The sequence below is a fragment of the Artibeus jamaicensis genome, unplaced genomic scaffold (assembly GCF_021234435.1).
Source record: "Artibeus jamaicensis isolate MK-2021 breed Jamaican fruit bat unplaced genomic scaffold, CSHL_Jam_final contig_196, whole genome shotgun sequence".
Classification (NCBI taxonomy): domain Eukaryota; kingdom Metazoa; phylum Chordata; class Mammalia; order Chiroptera; family Phyllostomidae; genus Artibeus; species Artibeus jamaicensis.
Genome location: NW_026521401.1, coordinates 2,913,832 through 2,934,191, shown reverse-complemented (window position 1 = coordinate 2,934,191; position 20,360 = coordinate 2,913,832). Strand labels below are relative to the sequence as shown.

Below are 20,360 nucleotides of genomic sequence, written 5' to 3'. Positions count from 1 at the left end.
CCCGCCCTGGTGAAAATCTAAGGCTCCACCCCTCACTATGTAACAGGAGTGTCAAGACAAAAAAAAAATGGCCCAGATGAAAGAACAGATCAAAGCTCCAGAAAAAAATACAATTAAGCAACAAAGAGGTAGCCAACCTATCAGATGCACAGTTCAAAACTCTGGTAAACAGAATGCTCACAAAATTGGTTGAATTTGTTTGCAAATTAGATGAAAAAAATAAAGGCTATGCTAAGTGAAATAAGAGAAAATGTACAGGGAACCTATAGCAATGGGAAGGAAACTGGGACTCATATCAATGGTGTGGACCAGAAAGAAGAAACATCCAACCAGAAAAGAATGAAGAAACAAAAATTCAAAAAATTGAGGAGAGGTGTGGGAACCTCCAGGACATCTTTAAACGTTCCAACATCCTAATTATAGAGATACTAGAAGGAGAAGAGGAAGAGCAACAAGTGGCAAAGTCATTTGAACAAATAATAAAGGAGAACTTCCCCAATCTGGCAAAGGCAATAAACTTCCAGGCAGTCCAGGAAGCTCAGAGAGTCCCAAAGAAGTTGGACCCAAAGAGGAATACACCAAGGCACATCATAATTATATTAGCCAAGATGAAAAGGAGAGAATCCCAGAAGCAGCAAGAGATAAGGGGACAGTTACCCACAAAGCAGTTCCCATAAGACCGACAGCTGATTTCTCAAAAGAGACCTTACAGGCAAGAAGGGGCTGGAAAGAAGTATTCTAAGTCATGAAATCCAAAGACCTACATCCAAGATTGCTCTATCCAGCAAAGCTTTCATTTAGAATGGAAGGGCAGATAAAGTGTTTCTCAGATAGGGTCAAGTTCAAGGAGTTCATCATCACCAAGCCCTTATTATATGAAATGTTAAAGGAATTTATCTAAGAAAAAGAAGATAAAAAATATGTGCAGGAAAATGACAGCAAATTCACAATTATTCACAACCACACCTAAAACAAACACAAAAACAAACTAAGCAAACAACTAGAACAGGAACAGAACCACAGAAATGGAGGTCACATGGAGGGTTATCAAGAGGGGAGGGGGATGAGGAGAGAGGGGGAAAAGTTACAGAGAATAAGTAGCATAGATGGTAACTAGAAAATAGACAGAGCGAGGGTAAGAATAGTATGGGAAAAGTAGAAGCCAAAGAACTTATATGTATGACACATGGACATGAATGAAATGGGGGGCATAAGGGTTGGAGGGATTTTGCAGGGTGGAGGGGAGTGAAGGGGGGAATGGGACAACTGTAATAGCATAATCAATACCATATATTTCAAAAAAAGTTTTTAAAAAAAAACATCTTAAATTTCAGCTTCTAATCTTGCTGGGCCATCATATCATTATGAATGGTTAGAAGGACCAAAGGTGATTACTGCCATTTACTGAAATAAAGTATTAACCATACTTGTCAAACAGAAATTAGAGAAATCTCAGAAAGGACTCAAGGTGTCTAAAGCCCATCTGACCCTCCCTTTCTCCAACTCAAGTTTTTTTCATTAACAGGAGCTACTCTGATATTTTTAATATATGGAGTTTGAATCCTGGCAGGGGATGGGGGCTGATGACAAAAATCATTGACCACTGTAAGTGTGTTCATAAAGACAGGATTACAGCAGGGAGTACTTTATCCTGGAGTAGGATACAATAAAAAAAAAACCAAAATAATGAGAATCATTATGTTGGGGATCCCCCAGGCATGCATTCTGGTTCAGGCAGCTTTGTGTACAAGCAGAGGCTGGGTGGGCATAGTGCAGCTGCCCATGGAATGATCTGCACAGAACGGTCTATCACAGTGTTCTCCTGGCTGGGGCTCCAGTTTGCTAAGTGGGAACAACTAGGATGGGTGCTGTCTGATATCTGCTTCTCAATCAGCTGAACAATATGCTTGAATGTTGTCCTGTTTAGGGGATCCATATCTCAGCAAGTCTTCATTATGTCATACATTTCAGCAGGTGCATACTCAGGGCTCAGCATTCAGAAACCTTCACTGATCATCTTGCAGCACTTAGAATTAACCAGGTTCCAGGATAGGAGCTGCAACCTAAAAAGAACAGCTCACACAGGAAAATCCCATGGGACCAGATGTCATTTTCAGATGTGTACACACAATTGAAAATGCTTTAATGTGCCATCAACTTCACAGGTAACCAAGTGTTTCCTTTGACCACATACTTAGAATTATTCCTGATGTCTCTGGCTAGACAAAAATCACAAACCTCTATGAGTCTACATTGAGTAAAGAAAATATTTCTGGCTTCCTAGTCTTTGTGAATACAATTTTTTGAGGCCAGGAAGGCCATGCCCTTTGCCACCTGGTAAGAAAAGCTCAAAAGTCTTCCAGATCCAGGGCCAACTCGTCATCTTCCATGATGGTAGGAGTTACATCTCTTTCTACATATAGGCCTATTCTTGCCAATCTCCTTTTGTCTGCCTTGGTTGGTACAAATATAAAAAACTCCAGGTTTTGTATCCATGTACTCATTAGTACTATCGCTACATGAAGACTCCTTTGAATGCAGAAGGTTCTTATAAAGTGCTGCTTTTGTGTGATTTTTCTGCTTTGAGCAAATAAGTGAATCATGTCATCATCTCCTCAAAGGGGAAGGGGCAAGTCAAGGAACATGAATAGAGGACTCATGGATATGAACAATGCAGTGAAGATTTGATGTGGACTCTGTCCAGTAGGGTCCATATAATGTGGGTGCAACGACTAAATACACATGGACTACAAAAGTCCTGTGGAGAAAAAGGGACAGCATGGCTACTCTCTGAGAGAGAGAGAGCACCTTGGCCACTCTCTCAAGGGGAGAGCACCCCGACCTTGCCTTGACAAGCTTTTATTGGCTTTCTAATAGCATACATCAAAGGTTTTCATTTATTATGCTCAGGTTTGCTTTAGGTGATTACTTTTACAGATGACAAGGGAAAGGATGTTACTGATTACTTCTTACAGATTAACAAGGAAAAAATGTTGCAAATGCAAGGGAATGATAAGAGTGATTAGTCTGGTTATACTCCATGCTTGAGAGAATTAGCACAGATTTCAGGAAGTTACTTTAAAGATATGCAGTAGCCCTGGCTGGTGTGGCTCAGTGGATTGAGCGTGGGTCTGTGAACCAGAGTATCCTGGTTTGATTCCCAGTCAGGGCACATGCCTGGGTTGCAGGCCAGTTCCCAGTGGGGCATGTGCAAGAGGCAACCATACATTGATATTTCTCTCCTTCTCTCCTTCCCTTCCCCTCTGAAGATAGATAAATAAATAAATCTAAAAAAAAAAAAAAGATATGCAGTAAGCATTTGTTGCTTCAATTCAGGGTGAGGGAGTTTTAGCAAGAGCAAGTCTCAAAGCAGCCTAGGTATAATGAAGGCCTGGCTTCCCACAGGAGAACCACTCCTTTGCTTTGGCTTCCTGTGTGCTGCCATGTGCCTATGGGCTTTCCAATAGGGCTGGGCTACATTTGCCATTCCACGTGGACAGGTTCCCTATAGAGATTGACTGTGGGGGTGGGGGGGTAGGGCAGGGGAGAGCAATGGGGAAAAAGGTGGGACAACTGTAACTGACAACAATAAAAGAAAATTCAAAAGATCACCATAGCAACAATATTCTGTAATGGCCAGGGCAGGCTTTCCAATCAATTGTGCATGCTCTGAGGAAATGCACAATGTTCATATGATTACTGACGTAATTTAAGACTTTGAGTTCAGACATTAGGGCTCCTTATTCCATTAAATGGGCACTTGGTTTGAGCATCTTTAAAACTATAGTTGTGGCCACACTGACTTAGATGTGGCCTCAACAACTTTCTGAAGGAGCCAGGCCCCAAGGTTGTCCCAAAAACTCAGTCTTTCTGAAAAACTCCCACTTGTGATCATAAGGAAGTTGCACTAGGTCTATGTAAACATAATTGTTTCCATTTACCTCAACAACCTTTCACTGTACTTCATACATGGCTTTCTGTAAATATTTGTAAGTAAGAATCATTACAATAATGCAATCATATAGGCTGAGACCATAAAACCAATCAGCAAAGGTGTTAACAGGGTATAGGAATGAATTTGTTCTTTTTTTAAATTTAATAAAGTTTTATTTTTCAAAATGTATAGCTGGTGGGAACTGTTTCTCATGCATTTTCACCAACAGCTGGGGCATCCCCATCTTTAGTGTTCCTGGTATACATTACTTGAGCTCTGTGCTTTGCAACTACTTTTTAAAAAAAGATTTTATTTATTTATTTTTAGAGAGGGGAAGGGAGGGAGAAAGAGAGGGAGAGAAACATCAATGTGTGTTTGCTTCTCTCATGCCCCCCAACTGGGGATCTGACCTGCAACCCAGGCGTGTGCCCTAGACTGGGAATTGAACAGGCGACCCTTTGGTTCGCAGGCCAGTACTCAATCCACTGAGACACACTAGCCAGGGCTGAAACTACTTAAATAAGTCTTACTAAGGAGCTCCTGAGGGGCTGTCTTCAGTCTCTCAGAGAAGACAGCTAGGGTTATAAGCTTGTAGATGGGAACTTCCTTACAGAGTTTGTCATATGTTGCTTTGTCGAACAAGATAGGTTATTGAGCTTGTCCTGAACTTTGCCTTTGGACCATTTCTTTTTGGCCTTGCCCCCAGATTCATTCAGTGGGTCTTTGTTTTTCTTGGCTAACTTTTCAGCATCTTTCTTATTCTTCTTATCCTTGGGTGCCTGTTGAAGAAAAGCAGGAAATCGGCCAGCTCATAACACAGCTCCATGCTCCCCTCCTACTGCACCTCCTATCCTAGTCAAGCTCCACTAGTGAGCATGGGGGTGAAACATTACACCTGACCGCGCTCTGAGCTGAAGGTGGAAGTTCTGGGGGCCCTCCTTCCAAAGGAACCTCAACTATGCTCTGACACCATCTAGTTCTCAGAATTGCACTGGCTTCACATCACTACTCAACATAGAAAAACTTGAAGAGCAGCTGCTACCACTGCTGCCTTGAGAAGATGTCAGCCAAAAAGTAGAATAATTTTTTTCTTTAAATGAGAAGTTTAAAAGGATTCAAACTCCACCCTGAAAGGACAAACCTGGCACCATTTGTTATCATGGTGCCATTAGCCAAACAGGCCTATGACCTTGTTAAACATGATTGTCATTTTACTCTTCTGAGCTTATGTCCCCAGGACTGGAAAAATTACTGGAAAAGCAAGAACATAATGTGACTAACTGCTTCCCACAGGCATAGGTAAAAGATAACATTGGAGAAAACTGCAGCCATGCAAAACCAACTGAAACCTCATGTGTTGAAAAGCTCCTAACAGCCCAGTGGCCACATAACAGCCACCCCACACTTTATAATCCAATAAAAGCTTGCCGTACCAACCTTTCGGTGCTGTGTATTTCCTCAGGCTAGCCTCTTTTCTCTCTTGGAAAGTGAATAAAACTTTGCTCTCTGCATGTTCCTTTCTTTGTGAATTCTTTCACAGCCTATGTCAATGGCCACTCTAACATTATGGTGGCCCATGTGGGGACATCCTCTATTTCTCCCTCTCCTCTGTCCATCTCCTGAGACTTGTGACTAGGGGAACAGTGGGCAGCAGAACCTCATCCCAGGCTTACCCCCTAACCCTGTCTCTATGAAGTTTAGAGGGAGGAGTCTAATTCTTTTTCCATTTCTCTGGATTCTGTGGACCTCCTCCTCCTTACCCCCTACATGGCCTGTGATCAGTAAAGTCCCTCTGAATTTTGGGAGGAAAACATTCACTTTCTCAAAAGTGATAGCTTAGTCCCCTGTCCAATCTCGGGTGTCAGATCTATCACTTTCTAAGGGGTTTACCCTGGAGGGAAGCCTCTGAGGCAGGAGATAGTCAGGAAGGAGGAAACTCAGAGGTGCCCCAGGGGTAAGATAAAGGACATGAATACAGGACTGAGGCCCTTGTTCCCACTTTCTGAAAAAGTGCTGAATCATGGTGAATCATGAATGCATGATGCAATGGCAGAGCCATCGAGAGCTTCTTCACCTGCGAAGAAGATGCTACATGATCCTTGCTTCATTATAATAGCATTATAATAAATGAACATTGTGTGACCCTCTTTGCCAGTGACCAGTCAAGGAAAACCATTGGAGACCACGTGTGCAGTAGCTTTAAAGTAATATAACTACTTGTACGTGTGCAATCAAAGCTCACCAAAACTAGCCAGGAAATATCCGTCTTATAGGAACTGAATCCCTCCAACTGTGAGGTAAATCTCTGCTCAGAGTTGGCCTGCTCCCATGTTCTGTAGAGTGTACTATCACTTAATAAATCTTCTCTCTTTCTGCTATAAACTCTCTGTGTTCAGTTCAGTTCTTTGTCTGTGATCACCAAGAAGCTGGTTACCTGTGCCCACCTGTGATACCTAAGGACCGTCTCTTTGGCGGGTTCAGTCTTCTCTCAGACTCAGGTGTGCCTGACTCTAGGACAGGTCTTTGTGGTCTTGATACAGGGTGCAGCCAAGGGGGGGGGCCCAAAAAAAGATTTAGAATGGTGTCCAGAATTCAAAGTGTATAGGAATATTGGAGAGACATATAAGATGTCCTCACCTCCCCCCCCCCAAGGGGGAAGGGACGAATGGAGCAGAGTCATTGAGAGCTGTTTTGCATAGCAACAGTTTTGCAGCTAACCTCTGGAATGATTATTTAACATATCTATAACCTTTAACTGGTTTCATAGATATGTTAAATAGCAGTGGACAAGTTTGGGGCCAGGGAGAAGGGAATAGCTGGGACTCAGGATGTAACTAGGGGCTGTGCCCTGAGTGAGAAGCACTGGTGTGAGAGCTTGGAAAAGATGGGCTCCAGGACATGAGGGGATAACTGCCCAGGCGAGGAGAAGGCCATGCCATTTAGGGCAGAATGGAGATCCCTGCAGCCAGGTGAAGAAGAAAGCCACATGCTTTTGGTGGAGTGAGAACCCCTGAAGCTTTGGTAGAAGAGGCCCACGCAGCTTTGGGGTGCCCCCTTTGGCTGCGTGGCCTGGAAAGCAAGAGAGACTTTGACTGGAACTGGGTACAAAGAACTCTTGCCAGTGGACCATGAGAAGGTACCACAGTACTTTGGATTATCTCGAGATCCTGCCTGCATGGTGACATAGCTGACGGTGCCAGCAGCCTGAAAAAGGGACGAGTGCTCTTTTCCTGATTTACGGCACCCAGAGTTGAGACAGTGGGAGAAGGGAGTGCTATTTGGGTGTAGGTGTATATGTTGCACAGAAATGAAGCGACCAGACACTGAGGGATTCTGGAGTACGAGGTTTATTATTTAACGTGCATGGGCCTAGAGGAGTCAGTCTCCAAATTCTGAGCCCCGAACAAAGGATTCTTGGGGAATATATAGATTAGGGGTCTTCCTGTGGACGTGACAAACGTGGGGTACAGAAGCAGAATGTGATAATCGTTCTATCAGCGGGGGTGCTAGTTTCAGTACTACTGGCTATCCGCTCTCCAGACAGCCCCTTTGCTCTCCTACTGCGCCTGGGGCCTGGGCAAATAAAGGTTAAACAGAGGTTTTTCAAAGTTTCCCATATCATATATCCTAAAGGACTTTGATATTTTAGTGGAGGCATTAGGCCTGAATAGCATTAAATAAACATTTTGTTTCCTTTTCACAAATCTCTGGCATCGAGAGATGTCTTTCCAAATTGGCGGCAGACAGAAGAGCCCAGTAGATATTAGTATTTTGTCCTTGGGAGGGGCCCCTGTTGTATAGCAGTTTTTGGCATCCCTAGGTGGGCCAAATATTGTATTGCCCCCCTCCCTCAGACCTCTTGTTCGGTAACAGTCTTAGTTTGCCCTTGGACTCAGAGACACTCAACTCTGGTGGCAGATCTCTAGTTTGTTTGAGTTGGGGACACCGTTCTCAAACCTTCCTCTATCTCAGCATGTTCTTGTCCCTGAGATATCCTTCCCTTTTAACCTGAAGGCTTTGGGACTTACCAACTTACCTGGCCCCAATACAAACTAGGTGATCAGGAGGTCTGGCCCACAAATGGATCTCTTAACTATAATACTATTCTCCAGCTCGACCTTTACTATCACTGTCTCAAAAATGGTTTGAAGTCCCTTACAGTTCAGGCCTTTTGCGAACTCTCTCATCGTCCCGATCGTCGTTGTTCCTGCTGTTGAATGCATCTCCTAACTTCTACTCCCTTCCCTCCCTTTTCTTTGCAGAATTCAGATGATATTCTACTCTTGGCACTCCCTCACCTTCCTTTGACACCCCCACCCAGACTATAAAACTCAAAAAGGAAAAAATCAGGAGTTAAGTTTTTAAACACTCAAAATTCTCCTCCTGAAGATCCAGGAGCTGCTGAAGCCCTAGGAATGACAGGGCAATTAACAAGCAGCAGGGTGTCTGCCTCTCCAATGTAGAAAAAAAAAAGGTGACACTTTTAAACTCAGGCCACTTTTCCTCCCAAGCCTGAGAACTTTCTTTGTCTTTAGCAGAGCTGGTGGGCCTACCCTAAGAGTGGAATAGCCTGCTTCCCAACTCACTACCCTACTACCTCCCAAAGAACAGACCCCTGAGACCTAGTAGAATTATCTGGATACATGTTCCCTTCTCTGTGTCTGATCTGACCCTTTGGTAAGAAAAACTCGGTTGATTTTCAGAAAATCCTAGCAAGTTCACAGAGGGGGTTTAATCATTAACACGGACTTATAACCTAACTAGGAGTGATTTACAGATTGCACTATAAATAAAAAGCAGTACACAATAGGGGCCACTAGAGCTGTCATGCTCAACATTATTATACCTCTGAGTCTGCCAAGGGCTGAGAACTTCTAGGGATGCATTTTATCCAGCAGGCAACCCCAGATATCAGGAAAAAGTTACAAAAGCTAGCCTTGAGACCCCAGGCTCCACACTGAGCAACTGGTAGAGAGAGCTCTCCGTTGTTTTTCTCTTTTAATATTATTTATTTATTTTTAGAGAAAGGGGAAAGGAGGGAGTAAGAGAGGGAAACACTGATGTGTGAGAGAAACAGTGATCGTTTGCCTCTCACATGCCCCTAACTTCAGACCTGGTCCACAAACCCAGGCATATACCCTGACTGGGAATTGAACCAGCAATCATCTATCACAGGTGGGCACAGGTAATCAGGTTCTTGGTGATTGGGACAAAGAATTGAACCCAACACCGAGAGTTTATAGCAAAATGTCTTCATCAAAATCCCAAAGTCCCTTAAAACACCCACAAACACACACAGTCCTTCCTTCCCCACTTTGCCCAGCACTATATCTCAGGAAAAGAAATAGACTCAGGCAGCCCCTGGTTCTTCCCAGTAATCTGTGCTTAGCTGATAGGCCTCCCTCGGTTCCCGGCACCATCAGCTATGTTGCCAGGATCTCCAGTTCTTATTCTAAAATCACGTGGCACCTTCTCATGGCCCACCAGCAAGAATCCTTTCACCCCTTTCCTTCCTGCAGCGTCTCTCTTGCATTCTTCTGAGCTGCTAAGAGAGAGCTCTGTATCGCTGCTACATCTTGCTTTCCGGCTTTCTAAGCCGCATGGCAAAGGGATACCCAAAGCTGTGTGGTGATTCTTGTCATGGCCGCCACACCTGATTTTAAATCCCAGTGATAATCTTCCTTTGCAGCCCCATTTCCGACTCCTCCCACAATAGGCTACACTTGCCAGCACTCCTATATTTTCCAACTTTTCTGGACTGCCACAATAAGTCTGGGTAGGCGTGGCCCTGTGGTGTGGAGCCAAACCTCTTCAAGCTCTCACACCAGGCTCTGTAACCAGGGAAAGTTGCCTCCCAGTTACATCTTGGGTGGAAGTCACTCCCTTCTCCCTGGCTCAAACCATGGCCACAGCTATTTAACATATCTATGAAATTGGCTAAAGGTTATAGATATGTTAAATGACCATTCTAGAGGTTATCTGCAAAACTATTGCTATGCAAAACAACTCAATGGCCCTGCTCCAAGTATCCCACCCCCCCAGCTCAGACTTGTACAGTGAGGACATCCCATATTTTAAATATTTTCTGGACCCCACTACAAATCCTTCTTTTTGGGCCCCCCTGGCTGCACCCTCTTACCTGTGCACAAGCTGGTGCTCAATCAATCCACTGAGCCACACCAGCCAGGGCAGTTTCAGTGTTTTTAACAATTAAGACAGGGCAGAGAAAGAGCAGAAAGCCATCCACTAGAAACGAGTCACTTGTTAGCTTTAAGTCCTATATCACCACAGGGTCACCCAGCCCCCAGAATACAATGAACAACCAAGGGGCAAGGCTATTCCAGGGGCACACTGAAAGAGGGGACACCCACAGCAAAGTTGGGATCAAATACCTTTAGGACTATGCCCCCTGTGCAAGAGGGAAGGCCATGAGAAAGGTGAGTGTCCTAGGCTCTGAAGGGAACCTTGTGCCTCTGAGAATTAATCGTACCTGAGGCCTCCTGCCACCCCCATGGACATCTCATCATCACACCAGAGGAGCCTCAGGTGGCCCCTGACATGGCAGGTAAGCCCATTACCTTTTATTAGTCATGGGGCTGCTTGCTCTGCTCTGACTCACTCACCAGGGTCTCTTTCTTCCAAAGGCTATTTGATCACTGGGATAAATGGGCATCCTCAGTGTTACCATTTCACTCAACCCCTCAGCTGCTGCCTCAGTAATTTCATTTTTAATCATGCCTTTCTCAAAGTTCAAGGGTGTCCCACCCCCTTATTAGGGAGGGTAATCTTGTCTAGTCTAAAAACTACCATAACACCCAGAATCACCTTCCTTTTCCTTTTCTCATAATGCCAACACAGCACAAGAATGCATACGCTGAGAAGGATGGGCAGATTGCCTTAACTCAAATGCCCCAAAAGCTGGATGTATATATATACTAAAACTTATAGACACTTTCACTGGATAGATTGAAGCCTTTCCTACCAGAATAGAAAAAGACTATTGAGATAGCCAAATACTAAAAAAAGTCTTGCTTAGGCCTTTAGGGTACTCCCTTCACAAACTACCCCCAGCAATGACTCTTGCTTTTTAAACTGTCCAATTCCACCCTCTCCCTTCTAATGACCCTAACCTGGACCCATAGGCAGGGACAATCTACATCCCTAACCAGCAGGAAGTAGCCATAGAAGATAAGACCTTTGCCTATACTCCTCAGATTCGGGTCTAATCATTTAAGAATAAAATAATTTTGCCCTGGCTGGTGTAGTTCAGTGGATTGAGCACCAGCTGCAAACCAAAGGATTGCTGGTTCAATTCCTGGTCAGGGCACTTGCCTAGGTTGCAGGCCAGGTTCCTAATTGGGGCCACGTGAGAGGCAACCACATATTAATGTTTCTCTAACTCTCTCCTTCCTTTCCTCTCTCTCTAAAAATAAATAAGTAAAATCTTTAAAAAAAGAATAAAATAATTTTAAAACCAGAGGGGTGAATGAAAGAACAAAGCTTCCACTGAAACTGCAAAAACAAAAACAAAAACAAAACCCAGCATTTGTGCTGCCTGTCACGAACCAAACCCAATAAGCAGAGACAGAGATTAAATCTTTATGGGCACTTTATTCAGATGATTGGCGATGTGAGAAGATAGTGGGTTTATAACCTAATGGACCATTTTATTTCCTTCCAAACCAGCCTTTTATAACAAAGAACAAGGTGCATTGAAGGGTTTTGAAATTCATGGAAAATTAGATTTAATAAACTGCAGCATTCTAGCTCAGGGTGGTTAGCTATCCCAGGGCGGGCAGTCTGTCTCTTCCTGGAACACAATGGCTTGGATGTCTCCAGCTGTGTCCCAGGAGGTCGGCTGTCTCTCCAGGGAGTGGTGAGCCTTACCGGCAGTTCCTGAAATAGTAGGTTTAACATATGCATTACCTACTAGGCTTATTAACTATTTACCTTAAACTAAAATTTTCCAACTCTTGACTTCCCTATCATCACCATTTGCTATCATGGTGCCATTTGCCAAGTAGGGCTATGACCTTGTTAAACACGATTGTCATTTTACTCTTCTGAGCTTATGTCCCCAGGACTGGAAAAATTACTGAAAAAGCAAGAATATAACGTGACTAACTGCTTCCCACAGGCATAGGCAAAAGATAACATTAGAGAAAACCACAGCTACACAAAACCAACTGAAACCTCCTGTGTTGTAAAGCTCCTAACAGCCAAGTGGCCACACAACAGCAACCCCCACCCTTTATAAGCTCACTGTACCAACCTTCCAGTGCCGGAGCATTTTTCCACATCTAGTCCCTTTCTTATCTCGGAAAGTGAATAAAACTTTGCTCTCTGCATATTTCTGTCTTTGTGAATTCTTTCACAGCCCCTGTCAATAGCCACCCTAATATACCCTGTGGCACTCACTTAGCCAGATGGTTCCTGGGTGTCAGAGAAGGCTCTCCATACCCTTATCATGCTCTAGGTCACCTGGACTTTAATATTGTAAAACTATAGAGAGCTGCAATGAAAAGAATGGGGCTTTGGCTTTTAACAAACCTAAATTTAGATCCTGCCTCTGTGACCTTCAGAACATCACTGCTCTTTTCTGAACCTTGGTTTTATTGATGGTAGAATTAAGATAATACTACTTGACTTCCAGTCAAGATAGTGGTGTAGGCAAACACATCTTGCCTCCTCCAACAACCACATCAAAATTAAAACTAAAATATAAAACAACCATTATTCAGAACCATCAGAAATACAACTGAATGGAAGTCCCACAACTATAAAATTAAAAAAGAAACCACATCAAGACTGGTAGGAGGGGTTAAAGACACAGAATGGGCTGGTCCCATACCCACATGTGGTGGATAAAAATTGGGAGGGATATCTCAGGAACAAGGGGTCCCAACCCCATGCCAGGCCTCCAAGCCCAGGTTTCCAGTGTCAGGAAGTTAAGTCTCATAAATTCTGTCTGTAAAAACCAGCAGGAATTGAGGCTGGGGGAGAAAGAAACTTCTGGAGTCCCAGGCAGTTCCTCTTAAAGGGCCCACACAAAGACTTACTCAGACTCATTTGCTCTGAGCTCCAGAATGGGGGTATCAGATTAAAAGGTGCCAGGGACATGCAGGGAGGAACTGAATTTTCCAGCATCAGGGTGAGATCTGGGGGGCAGCTTTCTCCTAGATAGAAGTGGTGAGAGAGGCCACTGTTCCTTTGCTGAGCCCTCCCCTCCCCAAACAGAGCCACAGAGCCACCAGGCAGGTACCATCTCTGACTCCATCAACCTGGCTCACATTGTTTGCCCTACTGTGGTGATTCCCTGATGCCCTGCCCCACCCATCTTTCAGGCCCATCCAAGCTGTTTCCAGTGGCTTTTCCATACAAATGGCTTGTCTTTGTCCATGCTACAGATTTTCCTAAATTTTCTTACACAAGCAACTTCTGGCTTCAGTGAGCCCTGTACCTCTTGATACGTTACCCCAGGCCTAGCACTAGCAGCAGCCGGCCTTGGTTCACACCTTCACCTCATCTGGGCCTCTCCAAGCCCAGCACAAGGAGAGCCATCTACAGATCACTTTGTAGCTTACGCTATTTTGACCCTGGACAGAACACAGGTGGTGGCTAACCTTGGATGTGCTAACAGCAATCAAGCCTCAACTACAACAGGAGGGCATATACAGTCCACACAGCGGGCACACCTCAAGTACTTAGCTTGGGTAACAGGAGAAGCTATACCACTGTACCATTCAGGCCACCTACTGCACTAGGCCACTCTACCTAGCCTGGTAGACAGAGCAGCTCTACCTAACGCATAGAAATAAACACAGAGAGGCTGTAAAATGAGGAGACAAAGAACATAGTCCGAATGAAAACAGAACAAAACTCCAGAAAAAGAACTAAATAAAATGGAGACAAGCAAGCTACTAGATGCAGAGTTCAAAACACTGGTTATAAGCCCTGGCTGGTATAGCTCAGTGGATTGAGCGCAGGTCTGCGAACCACACGATCGCAGTTCGATTCCCAGTCAGGGCACATGCTTGGGTTGCAGGCCAGTTCCCTGCAGGCCAGTTCCCAGCAGGGGACGCAAGAAAGGCAACCATACATTGATGTTCCTCTTTCTCTCTCCTTCCCCCCTTCCCCTCTAAAGATAAATAAATAAATAATTAAAAAATATCTTCTAAAAAAAAACAACACTGGTTATAAGGATGCTCAAGGAACTTAGTGAGAATCTCAACAGCATGTAAAAAAAGATCCAGTTCAATACATTAATTAAAATAAAGAACAATTTACAGAGAATCAACAGTACAGTGCATGAAGCCAAGAATCAGATCAGCAATTTGGAATATAAGGAGGCAGAAAACAACCTACAAGAACAAGAAGGAAAAAGAATTTAAAAAATAAGGGTCATGTAAAGAACCTCTGGGACTACTTTAAGCATACTGACATTTGCTTCATGGAGGTGCTAGAAGAAGAAGAAAAGAGCAAGAAATTGGAAACCTATTTGAAAAAAATAATGACAGAAAACTTTCCTAACTTGTTGAAGGAAATAGACAACAAATCCAGGAAGTGCAGAGTCCCAAACAAGATGAACCCAAAGAGTCCCACACCACCGCACATCATAATTAAAATGCCAAATGTTAGTGACAAAGAGAAAATCTTAGAAGCAGCAAGATAAAAGCAGTTAGTTACCTACAAAGGAGCCTTCATTAAGACTATAAGCTAATTTCTCAAAAAACACTTTGCAGGCTAGAAGGGATTGGCAAGAGGTATTCAAAGTGATGAAAAGCAAGGACCTACAGCCAAGACTGCTCTAAGCAGCAAAGCTCTCATTTTGAACAGAGGTGTCCAAGCTTTTGGCATCTCTGGGCTTGGGCCACACATTACACAAACACTAACAAAAACTGATGAGCAAAAATAAAAAAGGTTCATACATAATTTTCATGATATCTGCCACCACAGATAAGCAAAAGTCCCCACATAATAACCCTAATTATGCAGCAGCCCTTTCAATAATCTTTTAAAATCGTTGAGCTGGTCCGAAACTTTGATCACTAAAATAGAAAATGTATATATCTAAGTAATAAAATGTTATTTTTTACATTTTTTCATTATGAAAGTAAAATAAAAGAGGGCAACATAAAACTAGTGTGATGTTTGACATTGTATTTGAGAAACTAGTGCATCTGGTTTGATAGAAATAGTTGCAATTCTCAGTAAGTTCTCAACGTGCTTATCAGATATTTTGGTTCTAATTTTACTATTAATGTGTTTCATTCTTGAAAATAGCCGCTTGCAAATGTAGGCGCTTCCAAATAGCGATGGCATGAATGAGGTGTGATAGTGAAGCAAGGGATATTTGTCTCTGGGAAGATAGGACCTATAAAAGTCCAGTAAAGAGGCACAATCAAAATTTTCTTTAGTTGAATGTCAGATTACAGCTCCATGCATTCCATTTGAAATTGGCAGGTAACATATTTACGTCGACTGAAAATGGAGTCACAAATATAGCAAAATACTTATTATTTTACCAGAAATCTTGAAATGTTTTCAAATTCTTGTATGAAATCGAAAAGCAAGGCTGCATATTTTTCGCTGTTCACAGCACTGTGTTTAGCCAACATGTTAAAATACATAAAATTGTTTGCCTTAATTATGAGTTTGCCATAATTTCAGTTTCATTTGGAATGCTGTTATGGTTTTAAACATGGTATTGATACGTTGGTTTTCACCTTGAAGATGCATGTTTAACTCATTTAAATGAGTGGTTAAATCCACTAAAAATGCTAAATCTGTAAGCCAGTTATCATCAAGTTCTGGCACAAATTTGTTTTTTGATACCATAAATGACTTGCTAACATGTCACAAATCATAAGATCTCTTAAACATTTGTCCTTGACTTAGCCATCTTACTCTCAATGATGTTGCCACAGTCAGCATCAATACTTTTAAGGAATTCCTGGAATTGTCAATGAGTTGACCCTTTGGCTCTTATGAAATTCATAGTTTTGATGACTTGCATGATGTTATCCATTTTTTTAAAGTTTTTGTGCATAAGTTTTCTTGGTGTACTATGCAATGATACTTCATCAAACGTGAGATTTAGGTGGCAACTGCATCATCTTCTATTAATATTTTTTTAGATTTTCATTTATTTATTTATTTTTAGAGAGAAGGGAAAAAGAGGGAAATACCAACATATGGTTGCCTCGCATGCGCCCCCTACTGGGGACCTGGCCCGAAACCCAGGAGACATATGCCTTGCCTGGGAATTGAACTGGCAACCCTTTGGGTTCACAGCCTGTGCTCAATTGAGTGAGCTACACCAGCCAGGGTGTCTTTTATTGATTTTGCAAATCCCTCTCTTACCTCCCATTGCTGGGACAGCATCAGTAACTATACCAGATATGTTGACAATAGACAAAGTCGCTTTAATATATTTTTTTACTGCTTCGTATAAATCTCTTGATTTAGTTATGTGTTTTCTTTTTTAAAGATTTTATTTATTTAGTTTTAGAGGGAGGGCAAGGGATGGAGAAACATGGATATGTGAGAGCTACATCGACCAGTTGCCTCTAGCATGCCCCCAATGGGGGACCCGGCCCACAACCCAGGCAGGTGCCCTGACTGGGAATCAAACTGGTGACCTTTTGTTTCGCAGGCCAGCACTCAATCCACTGAGCCATACTAGCCAGGGCTAGTTGTGTGTTTTAATGGCGCTAAAGAAGCCATTTCTTCAATGACACTACATTCATCATCAATACCTCTAATAAAAATGGCAAGTTGAGCCATATCTGTAGCATCAGTGCCATCATCCATCACCAAAGCACAAAATTTTAAATTAGCATCTTTACTCTCCAAACTTTTCAATAGGTTTTTCCAGTTTCTTCAATTCACCTGGCTATAATAGTCTGGTGAGACAAACTGATTTTAGAAACATCCCCCTTTTTTTCAGGGCAAATTATATCTGCCACACTTTCTATACAGTGCTTAGTAAAGTCACCATCAGTAAATGGTTTTGATTTTTTGCTATTAAATATGCTGCCACATAACTAGTTTTTACAGTGGAATCCACCCAAGTTGTAACATTTAAAAAAAATTTTTGTTGAGAAGACAGACCTTTTTCAGTTCTGCTATTTTGTCCTGACCACATGATCCTTCATATGCATTGAATTTGGCAGCATGTTTTTGCAGATAATGTCTTTTCAAATTATAGTTTTTGAAAACTTGCACAAATTCCATATAAATAAAGCAGAGCGCCTTACTATTTGCCTCCACAAAAATGTAGTCACCTGTCCACTTTTCTCTGAACAATCTTTCTTCATCCATAATTCTTCTTTATGGGGGGTTCTTTTTTCTTTTGAGATGTTGTAGAAGCCATATTGGAATTAAAAATATTAATAGATAAGGGATTTTATTTAGTTTTATTATGAGAATTAATTGCCAGGAGAATAGAAAGCAAGGTTTGGGCCCTTCCACAGCCCTCTCAGCTGCTGATGCAGGGCGAGGCAGAGGGCCGGTTGTAAAGCATGGCAGGTGATATGTTAGGCACTGCGGAGATGTGGAATTACCTTTAATAATCAAATAAGAATGCTTACCTGATTTCTAAATAACATTAAACACCTAATGTTGCAATGGTAGGTTGAAATATTATTGATAATTGCTGCCTGCCTAAATCACCACTAGCACATGTAACATCTGATGGTGTCAATTCCACTGTTTGCACTTGGAAGAGAACACACTAGAAGCTGCTGCACACCACCGTAAAACTGAAGCCACAAATAGCAAGAGCACATGTATGTTTATTTTATGTGACATTGCAACATGTGATCACAAAAAGTCTCATAAAGTTTTAAGTAAATTTACGATTTTGTGTTGGGCCACATGCATAGCTTTTCTGGGCTGCATGTGGCCCATGGGCTTCAGGTAGAATGCCCCTGATTTAAAATCAAAAGAGAGATAAAGAGCTTCCTAGACAAGAGGAAAATAAAGGAGTTTGTCACCACCAAACCAATGTTATATGAAATGTTAAAGGGTCTCTTTCAAGAAAAAGAAGATAAAAATATGAACAAAAATGGTAATAAATACATATCTATCAGCGATTGAATCTACAAGGGGAAATAAACAAGCCAAACATAAACAGAATCAAAGATATAGACAACATTTTAATAATTGCCAGATGGGAGGGGACCGGGGTAATGGGTGAAAATGATGAATGGATCAAGAAGTACAAGTAGGTAGTTACAGAATAGTTGTGGGAATGTAAAGTACAGCATAGGAAATAGAGTAGTCAAAGAACATATATGCATGTCCTGTGGACATGGACAATGGTGTGAGGATAGCCTGAGGGAGTGGAGGGTGTTGAGTATGGTGAGTAACGGTGGAAAATTGGGATAATGGTAATATTAGCATAATCAAAATATTAAAAAATAAAATAAATGTGAAATTCAAAAAGGCAGAATTCTTGCACACTTGGTTGTAAGTCCTACACTCCACTGAAGGAATTTTGAAACACTAGTTTTCCAAATGGTGACAAAGAGGAGTTTTGTATCTGCATATCCACTGGCCCAGTGCACATGAACATCTCTGCTTAATTATTATTAGACAAAGATACCAATCTATTATGGCCTCTGGGAACCCTTCTGCCACACATGGGAGCATGCCATTCTTGGGCCTCTCATGAGTTAGGATTTCTGGTTTTATGTTCACAGACACATTAAATATCATGGAAGCATAGACATCACAATTGGACATCAGAAACATGTAAGTGTCTCCTTTGGTTCCTTTTAATATGGTTAGATGAAGTTCACTTACATATCTGATGCTACTTTCATTCTCAGACTTGGGATACTTTTCCCATTTATCAGTGAAGGTTTTGTTCACATATATCCACTGTTGGAGTTTAAGCTTTGGGTACATACCTTGTATTCAACAATCAGATCTACATTTTTTCCATCGTTTACAAATACTGTTAATTATTTGCCATTAGAAAGATATTAATGAATCCTTTACCTACTACTTCCCAGGCTGTTGTGACATTTGCTGATCCAAAAGTATTATTGGCGTAACACATGAACACTCAGAATCATTAACTCTTGCCAAGTTGACAGTCAACCTTTCCTATGTGCAAAATTGAAGTCACCTTTATGTCAGCTATTACTCTGTGCTTTATTTACTCTGGCTCTTTTCCTTTAACCACACTGATTCCAGGGAACCGGATACATCCTTTATCAAGCATGTCACTGTAAATTCTCCCCCTTCCTCAAGAAGATAGCTTGCTTTGGACAAATATAACTGGCACAGCTCTGATGGCTGCTCTCACTTTCAGGGTGAACTTCTTTGACAGGGCTGACTTGTCCTTTTTGTCTGTGGAGCACTGCAAGCAAAGGCATGATACTTGTGCATTGTTTCTGATGGTGATGGTGCATTGGGATTGGGGACAAATATGAAGCAGGAAGTTTCCCTCTCGCCCCATAATGGGATAGTAATTGGTTTCTTCTGGGGCAGTCAGAGGGCAGTGGACCAGTGTATCATTACCTTCTTTCCCATATGAGGGAAGGTCCATGAGGAGCTTTGCAGGACCTCTAAGTAGCATAAATAAAGTGCTTAAGCTGCTCTCATTGGTGCCTATGTAATTGCTTGTATTGGTGGCTTCTGCTTTCTCCGTGATCCATCCGTTGTGTTTTCTCACTCAGCTGACCCAGGATCTTAAAAGTCCATTTGACAAATCTGGATTGGTGCCTAACAGCTTCACGTTGTTGCCAACAGTATTAACTCCGATTTTGCTGGATAGATGGATGGATGGATGGATGGGTGGATGGATGGTAGAGACAGTTACTTTGGACTCACAGATGGTTGAGAAGAGCCTGTCTGGAGGCTAAACAGGACTCAAGAGAAAATCCCAGGTGCTGCCAGAGCCTCTCCTCATGATGGCTACACTGGATTTGGAAATTTCAGCAAAGTGCACAGAGTGGGGCAAAGCCTGAGACTCCAGAGCTGGGAGTGCAGAGCAGCAGCCCCTCCACCCAGACTTTGAGATGTAATTCACATATCATAGAGCTTACCCTTTTAAAATGTACAATTCACCGGTTTTTGGTTTATTTGGAAAGTTGCGCATTTATCACCACTAATTCCACAACATTTTCATCATCCTAAAAGAAACCCTGTATTCATTAGCAGTCACTCCCCATTGTTCTCTTCCCGTCCCTGGGATCCACTAACCCATTGTCTCTATAGATTTTCCTGTTTCGGACATTTCATATAAATGGACTCATAGAATATGTGGTCTTTTGGGTTCAGCTTTTTTAGCATAGTGTTTTCAGTTTCACCCATATTATAATTTGATGGGCTTTGACCTGCATAATGAGGGGTTTTTTTTTTTAATCTGCATTTTCTCGTAAGAGTGAACTTTCTTCAAATCCTCCAAGGAGTT

At 42.3% G+C, this 20,360-nt stretch overlaps 1 pseudogene; it reads right to left on the bottom strand.

Annotated features, from left to right (window-relative positions):
• Nucleotides 1–1,730: 1,730 nt before the first annotated feature.
• LOC119050737 (mast/stem cell growth factor receptor Kit-like) lies at nt 1,731–20,153 on the bottom strand (annotated as a pseudogene).
• Nucleotides 20,154–20,360: the final 207 nt, after the last annotated feature.